Source organism: Marmota marmota, unplaced genomic scaffold (assembly GCF_001458135.2).
Source record: "Marmota marmota marmota unplaced genomic scaffold, marMar, whole genome shotgun sequence".
Lineage (NCBI taxonomy): Eukaryota > Metazoa > Chordata > Mammalia > Rodentia > Sciuridae > Marmota > Marmota marmota.
In genome coordinates this window covers 2,950,442-2,959,879 of record NW_025999982.1, presented here as the reverse complement: position 1 = coordinate 2,959,879, position 9,438 = coordinate 2,950,442, and the positions used below count along the sequence as shown (strand labels likewise).

Below are 9,438 nucleotides of genomic sequence, written 5' to 3'. Positions count from 1 at the left end.
TTTTTTTTTTTTTTTTTTTTTTTTTTGATACTGGGAATTGAACCCATGGGCAAATAACTCCTGAGCCACATCTCCAGTCCCCTTTTCTTGCATTTTATTTAGAGACAGGGTCTCGCTATGTTGCTGAGGGATTCACTAAGTTGCTGAGCCTGGCTTTGAACTCTCCATCCTCCTGCATCAGCCTCCTGAGCCACTGGGATTATAGGCCACCATACCTGGCCAAAACTAGAAAAATTCTAAAGGAAAACAGGAAAAAAAAATTCTCGTGGCTTGATATAGGCAAAGGTCTCTTAAGCAAAGAAATTGAAGAAAACCTCAGAAGATGGAGAGATCTCCCATGCTCCTGGACAGGCAGAATTAATATTGTCAAAATGGCCACACTACCAAAAGTGTTATATAGATTTAATGCAATTCCTATTAAAATCCCAAAGACATTCTTCATAGAAATAGAAAAATCAATCATTAAATTTATTTGGGAAATTTAAGAGATGCAAAATAGCTAAAGCAATCCTTAGAAAGAAAAGTGAAGCAGGAGGCATCTCAATACCAGACCTTAAACTACACTACAGAGCTATAGTAACAAAAACAGCATAGTATTGTCACCAAAATAGACTTGTAGACCAATGGTACAGAATACAGGACACAGAGACTAATCCACATAAATATGTTATCTCATACTAGACAAAGGTGCCAAAAACATTCACTGGAGAAAAGAGAGCCTATTCAACAAATGGTGCTGGCAAAACTGGAAATCTGTATGTAGCAAAATGAAATTGAGCCTCTCTCTCTCTCACCCTGCACAAAAATCAACTCAAAGTGGATCAAAGACTTAGGCACTAGAGCAGAGACCCTGTGGCTACTAGAAGAGAAAATAGGCCCAAATCTTGACCACGTAGGCCTAGGATCTGACTTCCTTAACAAGACTAACAAGACTCCTAAAGCACAAGAGTAAAATCAATAATCAATAAGTAGGATGATTCAAATTAAACAGCCTCTTCTCAGCAAAGGAAACAATCAATAATGTGAGGAAAGAGCCTACAGATTGGAAGAAAATCTTTACCATATGCACCTCCAATAAATCATTAATCTAGGATATATAAAGAACTCAAAAAACTGAACACCAAAAAACAAATAACCCAATCAATAAATGGGCTAAGAGACTGAACAGACACTTCACAGAAAAAGAAATACAGTTGATGAACAAATATATGAAAAACTGTTCAACATCTCTAACAATTGGAGAAATCCAAATCAAAACTACTCTAAGATTTCGTCTCACTCCTGTCAGAATGGCAGTTACCAAGAATACAAGCAATAATAAATATTGGTGAGGATGTGGTAAAAAAGGCCAACTCATACATTGCTGGTGGGACTGCAAATTGGTACAACCACTGTGGAAAGCAGTGTGGAGATTCCTCAGAAAACTGGGAATGGAACCACCATTTGACCTAGCTATCCCACTCCTTGGTTTATAGCCAAGGACTTAAAATCAGCATACTATAGTGACAAGCCACATCAACGTTTATAGCAGCTCAATTCACAGTAGCTAGACTATGGAACCAACTTAGGTGTCCCTCAATAGATGAATGGATAAAGAAAATGTGGTATATGTATTCAATGGAATATTACTCAGCTTTAAAGAAGAGTGAAATTATGGCACTTTCCAGTAAATGGTTGGAGTTGGAGAATATCATGCTAGCGACGTAAGCCAATCCCACAAAACCAGAGGCCGAATGTTTTCTATAATATGCAGATGTTGATTCACAATAAGGTGGGGGGCAGGGGGCACTAGGGAAGAATAGCATTGTCTTAGATTAAGTAGAGGGAAGTGATGTGGGGGGGATGTGGGGATAGGAAAGACAGTAGAATGAAACAGACATTATTGTTTGTATATATGTGACTGCATGACCAATATGATTCTGTAATACGTACACTCAGAGAAATGAGAAATTATATCCCATCTATGAATGATATATCAAAGTGCATAAATGCATTCCTTTTACTATCATGTAAAGCTAATTAAAACAAATTAAAAAAATTTAAAGATCTCTTAAGCATGGGCCATTAAAAAATTAATAAATTAAATGATAAATTTAAACTTCTGGCATTCAAAAGACACTACCAAGCTGGGTGCAGTGGCACACACCTATAATCCCAGCAGCTCAGGAGGCTGAGGCAGGAGGATCACGAGTTCCAAGCCAGCTTCAACAATGACGAAGCACTTTAGCAACTCAGTGAGACCCTGTCTCTAAATAAAATACAGAAATAGGGCTGGGGATGTGGCTCAGTGGTTGAGTGACTCTGAGTTCAATTCCCCGTACCTACTCTCAAAAAAACAAGGGCAAAAAAACGAACTATACATTTAAAAATGGCTAGGACAGCTCTCTCTGCTTTCTGATCACCATAATATGAGCGGCTTCCCTCCACCACACTGTTTCACCATGATGTCCTGCCTCACCTCGAGCCCCGAGGAATGGAGCTGGCCTTCTGTAGACTTAGACCACTGAAACCGTGAGCACTCAAACTTTTCCTCCTCAAAAAAATAAATTAAATAAATTAAAAATGGCTAGGACAGAAAATATTATGGGATGTATATTTTAACACAATTTGGTGATTAGCTTTTTGAATTCTTTATACACCCTAGAGATTAGTGCTCTATCTGATGTGTGAGGAGTAAAAATTTGCTCCCAGGATATAGGCTNTGGCTAGGACAGAAAATATTATGGGATGTATATTTTAACATCAATTAAGACCTTTTTTTTTTTTTGGTATCAGGAATTGAACCTGGGGCACTTAACACTGAGCCATATCCCAAGCCCTTTTTAAAAAAATTTTATTTTGAGAAAGGGTTTTTTTTTTTTTTTAAATATTTATTTTTTAGTTATCAGCGGATACAACATCTTTGTTTTGTATGTGGTGCTGAGGATCGAACCCGGGCCACACGCATGCCAGGCGAGCACGCTACCGCTTGAGCCACATACCCAGCCCCTTGAGAAAGGGTTTTGCTAAGTCACTTTGGGCTTCTCTAGTTGCTGAGGCTGGCTTTGAACTTGTGATTCTCCTGCCTCAGCCTCCCGAGTCTCTGGTATTACAAGCATGCACAACAACACCTGGCCAATGAAGACATTTTTAATGAATAAAAGACTTGAAAAGACCTTTCAACTTGGTGCGGTGGCGCACACCTGTAATTCCAGTGACTCTGGAGGCTGAGGCAGGAGGATTGCAAATTTGAGGCCAGCCTCAGCAACTCAGTGAGACCCTGAGCAACTAAATTAGTGAGATCCTGATTCAAAGTAAAATGTGAAAAGGGCTGGGGATGGGACGCAGTGATGAAGCCCCTCTGGGTTCAATCTGTGGCACCAAAACAAACAAACACCCCCCCCCAAAACAAACAAACCAAAAAAAGGCTTTTCAGAAAAGAAGATATTTGAATTACCACTAAACACACGAAAAAATGATTAACATTATTGGTCACTAGGGAAAACTATAAAAAGATCCCACTAAATACCTATTAGAGTGGTTTTAAAAACCGATCTTTAAAAAAAATCATGACAACTTTAAATGCTAGTGAAGATGCAAAGTAACTGAACTCTCATCTATTGCTGGTGAGAACATCCAAGGATTTGGCCACTTTGGAAAACAGTTTGACCGTCTGATGCCTCCTGTGCAGCTGGCAATCCCACCCCTGCCTATTTACACCCAAGAGAATTAAAACAAATGTCTCCTGCCTGTTCACCAACGTCTATAGTCTATTTGTTGGTAGCCAAAAACTTGTAAAAACCCAAGTGTCCATCAAAAGAAAACTGCATGAGTAAATTTAGTATAATAATTCAACAGAATACTACACAGCGATGAAAAAGCAAGAAAATCTAACATAGGCAGCAATAGGCATGAATGTCAAAACCACTGTGCTGGGCTGAGGTTGTAGCTCAGTGGTAGAGCACTTGCCTAGAATGTGAGAGTTGCTGGGTTCGAGTCTCAGCACCATAAATAAATAAATAAAGGCATTGTGTCCATCTTCAACTAAAAAAATTTAAAAAACAGTATACTGAGTGAAATAATCTGTAAACAGGAAAAGAGTAGTCCACATGACTTAATTTATATGAAATTGTAGAAATGAGAAATTTTTCAAAAAAATTTTTTAATTAAAAAAATTTTGAGACAGGGTCTAGCTAAGTTACATTGCTGAGACCAGCCTCAAACTTGTAATCCTCCTCCTGCCTTAGCTTCCACAGTGGCTGGGATTTCAGCCTGAGCCACCACACCTGGCTTAAGGAAATCTAATCCAGAAAGAAGATCAGAGGTTGTCTGGGGCCAGGAAGAGGGAGGGATTGAGTATAAATGGCACAAGGAAAATACTGGGGAGCCGTGAAAATGTTCTTAATAGCACAAGGGCTATTTGTCAAAATTCATCTAATCAAACACTTAAAATGGGTGAGTTTTATTTGGTATAAATTTTACCTCCACAAAGTTGATTTTTTAAAATGGCCTAGACTGAACTATGGCATCTAGAGATGCCATAATGAGGCAGGATGATGGGTACCATTGAGGGAACCAGGGACCATAACTGGTGTGGGATAGTGGGGGGCAGTGGGGGACTTCTGTAGAGGTGGGGGATTACAAGGGCATATGCATGATAAGTATTCACCACACAGGGGCTGGGGTTGTGGCTCAGTGGTAGAGCACTTGCCTAGCATGTGTGAGGCCCTGGGTTTGATTCTCAGTACCACATATAAATAAATAAAGTAAAGCTGTTGTGTCCATCCACAACTAAAAGTGTTTTAAAAATAGAATTCACTACACAAAAAAGAAAATTCACTAAGTTATACCTTTGTTTTCTGTGTTCACGTATCTGTTTTTATTTTATAATATTAAAAATGAATTTAAAAATAAAAGTAATACCAATCACTAACATTTCTTGAGTATCTTCCATATTCAGGGCCCTGTCCTAAAGTAATCCTTCCCCAAATCCATGGGGTTGGTATTGCTGTTATCTCCAGAAAAAAGGGAGAGGAAGCTGAGGCCCAGAGAGGCCAAGCAATTTGCCCAAGGCCCCACAGCCAGTGGCAGAGCTGGATTTTGGTGTAGGCCAAGTAGCTCCTAAGTCCGTGCTCAGAGGTAAAAGGAGGCTCTAATGGGGGTTAGGAGTAGAAACTTAGGAGGGGAATGTGGCCGCAGGCTCTGCTGAAGAAGGAGGGTCCATAGGAAGAGGATATCGAGGTAGGAGTTTCAAGCCAAGATGTACACAAGCTTCGCTTGTTTCTTTTTTCATTTTTTTGCTTCTGGGGATTGAACGCAGGGTTGCTGTACCCCTGAGCTACAACCCTGATCCTTTTTATTTTTACTATGAGTCCCATCAGATTGCCCAGGCTGGCCTCAAACTTGGATCTTCCTGACTCAGCCTCCTGAGCTACTGGGATCATTGGCATGTGCCACCAGGTCCAGCTTCACTTGTGTCTTTAAGAAATCTTTCCCGAGTCCCTTTGTGTGCTAGGCACTGCTCCGGGCTGCTGGGCCCCACGGTGGGCATTACAGGCAGAAATCCCTGTCACCCAGGCCCTGACATTCCAAACTCAGTTTTTCCAGCTCAGGGCCTCACCCATGCTAGGCACTTGAATACGTGGTTAGCCAGGTACAGTGGCTCACGCCTCTAATCCCAGCAGCTCCGGAAGCTGAGGCAGGGGGATTGCAGGTTTGAAGCCAGCCTCAGAAATTTAGTGAGGCTGTAAGCAACCAAGTGAGACCCTGTCTCAAAATTAAAAAACGGAAAGGACTGGGGATGTGGCTCGGTGTTTAAGTGCCCCTGGGCTCAAAAAATTTAAAAAAAAAAGTGTTGTTAGACATTCAAACCGAATATAAGGGAGTGGGAGAAATGCTCCAAGGTTCACAGGTGGCAACAGAGGACCCAGACCTGACGGCAGTGGGGGTCACCTCCAGGGTGGATCACCCCAGCAAGAGCAGGGACAACAGACAGCAAACGTGAGGCATTTCCTGAGTCCTGCTGTGTTCATCTTGACCCTGATCAGAGTCAAAGTGACAAGAATAAGGCGGGCAGGTGAGGCCAGAGTAGCCACCCTCAGCAGTGACAGCCAGAGGTACAGTCACCTTGCAGAGGTCGTGCACGATTTGCCCTGGTGCAGGGCACGGCCAGGCTCCACTGGGAGAAGAAATCAGTCCTCTGTCCCCTGGCTCCAGACGCGGGTGACTCAAAGTGCCCGTGTGGTGTGCCTGGGTGTATCGGCAGCCATCGACCCACCTTCCCAACTCACGTGTGTCAGGGGAGCTACAGAGGGAGACTCGCGACACAGATGGCTCTTTTTAGGAGGTTTCTGCCTGAGTGGGAAGAGGGAATGTGCTTAGAAAGCTATTCTAGGTGTGGGGAAGGGGGATGTGGGGAGAGGTGAGGCCGGGGAGTCTGTTGAGGAACGTCTGGTTCATGGTCACAGCCAGAGCCTCGCTGCAGCTGGCCCGCCCCCAAAGCCCCCAGGAGCTACCCCACATGGTGCTGCTGGCGGTGGGGGCCACTGTTCCCCTAGGCCCTGCTCCATTCCTGCTGTGACAGGAGAGGTACTTGGTTTGTTTGTTACTGGGGATTGAACCCAGGGATGCTTAACCACTGAGCCACATCTCCAGTCCTTTTTAAAATGTCAGTCATTTATTGATTGATTCATTGATTGATTATTGTAGATGGACACAATTTATTTTACTTATTTATTTTTATGTGGTGCTGAGGATCGAGCTCAGGGCCTCACCCGTGCTGGGCAAGAGCTCTACCACTGAGCTACAATCACAGACCCTTATTTTTTGAGACACGGTCTTGCTAAGTTGCTTAGGGCTTCGCTAAATTGCTGAGGCTGACTTTGAACTTGTGATCCTCCTGCCTCAGCCTCCCCGAGCTGCCGGGACAGAGATTTTATTAAAGGCCCAGGAATTTCAAAAGGAAAGGAACTTGAAAAACTTTGAAAGCCATAGCTTAGCTTACTCATTTTTGAACCTGGGGAGAACCTGCCCCCAGGCTTCCCAAGACTTAGACCCCAGCTTCTTCAATAGAGGACCCCTGGGGACTTGTAGATCTCTCCCAGTCTCTGGTTCTGACTGCATGAGAAACTCCTGCGCCCAATACCTACATTCACCAAAGGACACTATAGCGGAAAACTGAGAACAACCTAGCCATCGACTGGCGAATGGATAAGCAAACTTAGAATCTTTTTATGATGGAATAATACTTAGTAACCAAAAATACCTATTGATACCTACTAGAGATAGGAGGGGGAACACAAAGTACACACTGTGGTGATAGCAGTCAGAATGAACACGTGGGAATGGGCAGGGGGTTGATTGGAAAGGGAGATTCCCGGGATGTTGACCATATTCTGTGACTGTGTCTGGATGGCAGGTAACGTGGATTTATACACAGACACACACACACACACACACACACACACGCACGCGCGCGCGTGCACGCGCTAGAACACACTGAGTTGTAACCTAAAAACCCGTGCACTTTACTATATGCTTATTACACACCAAGAAAAAAGGAAGAAGTAAAATACTGACAGCTGGTCCCACCCCCAGGGATGGATGTGACCCATGTGGAGTGTGGCCTGGTCAGCGGACCTTCAGAAGCCTTCCAGGGAGTTCTGATGAGCTGCAGGGCTGACCCCTCCTTGCCCTGCTCTGCACCCAGGGCTCTGGTGCCCTGTCCCTGCCCTTGGCTCCCTCAGGAGACCTCATTGCGAAAGGGCAGCCTGGGGCAGTGGGAAGCCTGCAGGAAGCCCAGAGAAGGAAACGTCCATTTCTCTAAAAACCTCAGGGGAGATGGTTTATTTCTGTTTTTGGTCCCACGGATTGAACTCAGGGGCACTCAACCACTGAGCCACATCCCCAGCCCTATTTTGTATTTTGTTTAGAGACAGGGTCTCACTGAGTTGCTGGCTTTGAACTCAAGATCCTCCTGCCTCAGCCTCCCAAGCTGCTGGGATTACAGGTGTGCACCACGGAGTGGGTTTATTTGTTTTCTTTTGAACTCGCTGCAGGTGATTATACCTTCATCTCCTGGGTTAGATCTCATAGCAATAGAGTGGGGTGGGGTGGGAAGGGGGTTGGTCTTTATAAAGGCAGTCTCTAAACCACACCGCACCTTTAATACCATCACTACTGCTTAATTGCCTCTGGGGCTTTTTGTTACCTGTTGAAGAAAATTTGACCACCTCCCTGAGGCCACGTGCCTGTGGGACACCAGTCCTAGCCACTATGGCCGCCTGTCAATCAAGCTCTCTGTGGCCCCCAGGCCTTCCAAAGACATGTTTCCCCTTCCCAGTTCTCATCCGGAGCCTGATGCCTGCTTTGGGGCTCTCGGCTGAAACTTCACTCCTCACTTAAATCACTCTCTGCCACCACCTACGTTCTGACCATGTTCTCTATAGGTTTTTTTTTTTTTTTGGTACCCAGGATTGAATCCAGGGGCGCTTAACCACTGAGCCACATCCTCAGGCCTTTTTAATATTTTATTTAGAGACAGGGCCTCCCTGAGTTGCTTAGGGTCTCACTGCTGAGGCTGGCTTTGAAACCCCAAGCCTCCTTCCTCAGCCTCCTCCGCTACTGGGATTACTGGCGTAATCTCTGGCTTTTCCATAGTCCTTGACATACAACAGGAATATCCGTTGCTTGGGGTGTGATCTGTGTATGCTCCTGTCCCCGTTTTAGCCCCACCACATGGCCAGTGCCAAAGCCTCAGAGCCGAACTGCTGAATGGAAGTCAGCAAACTCCATAACGCGGGCACTGCCATCTGAGAAGGCTTCTGTAACGGCAGAGGTTCTATTATTCACTCCCTTCATGACCGCCTTCCATTCCCTCTGCTCTCCAGGAGGCTGCTGTTTATCCCTGAAACATTTAAGTGCAGTAAGTCACTGTATTAAAGGCTAGAGAGGGCACAGTCCCTGCCCTCAAGATAGTGCATCCAGGGATGGATATGCCCCCAGGAGCAGCACCAGAGAGGGGGAGGTGGAAGTGCTGTGGGTTCTTCCTCCTTCTCTCCCCTCTCCACATCGTCTCCAGGGGATCTCAGATCCTCACAGCATCTTGGATGACGTCCTTCCCTAGCCTAACCCAACTCTCTCCCACAGGACACAGGCTTAGCTCTATCTGAAATCACCCGAGAACCTGAAAAATCTGTGATGAAAGGCTAGGGTTGTAGCTGGGTGACAGCGTCTGCTTAACGTGCACAAGGCCCTGGGTTCCATCCCCAGCATACAAATGTGACATGAGGTTAACAGCTTAACTGTGTACAGAGTGAGTCATACCAATAAATCAGGAATCAACACTGAAAAGTAAGTAATAAAAATGAAAAGACAATTTATAAAAGATGGAACAAATATTCTAAAAAGAAAAAAATGTTTAACCACATTAGTAATTATATATATATATATATATATATA

At 44.3% G+C, this 9,438-nt stretch overlaps 1 long non-coding RNA gene across 1 annotated transcript in view; it reads right to left on the bottom strand.

Annotated features, from left to right (window-relative positions):
• LOC125617421 overlaps positions 1 to 9,438 on the bottom strand; it is a 21,951-nt gene that overhangs the window by 9,553 nt on the left and 2,960 nt on the right. Inside the window, exon 3 of the long non-coding RNA XR_007348405.1 lies at positions 8,367 to 8,370. This is a non-coding gene — a long non-coding RNA (uncharacterized LOC125617421). The remainder of the gene's footprint in view (positions 1 to 8,366; positions 8,371 to 9,438) is intronic.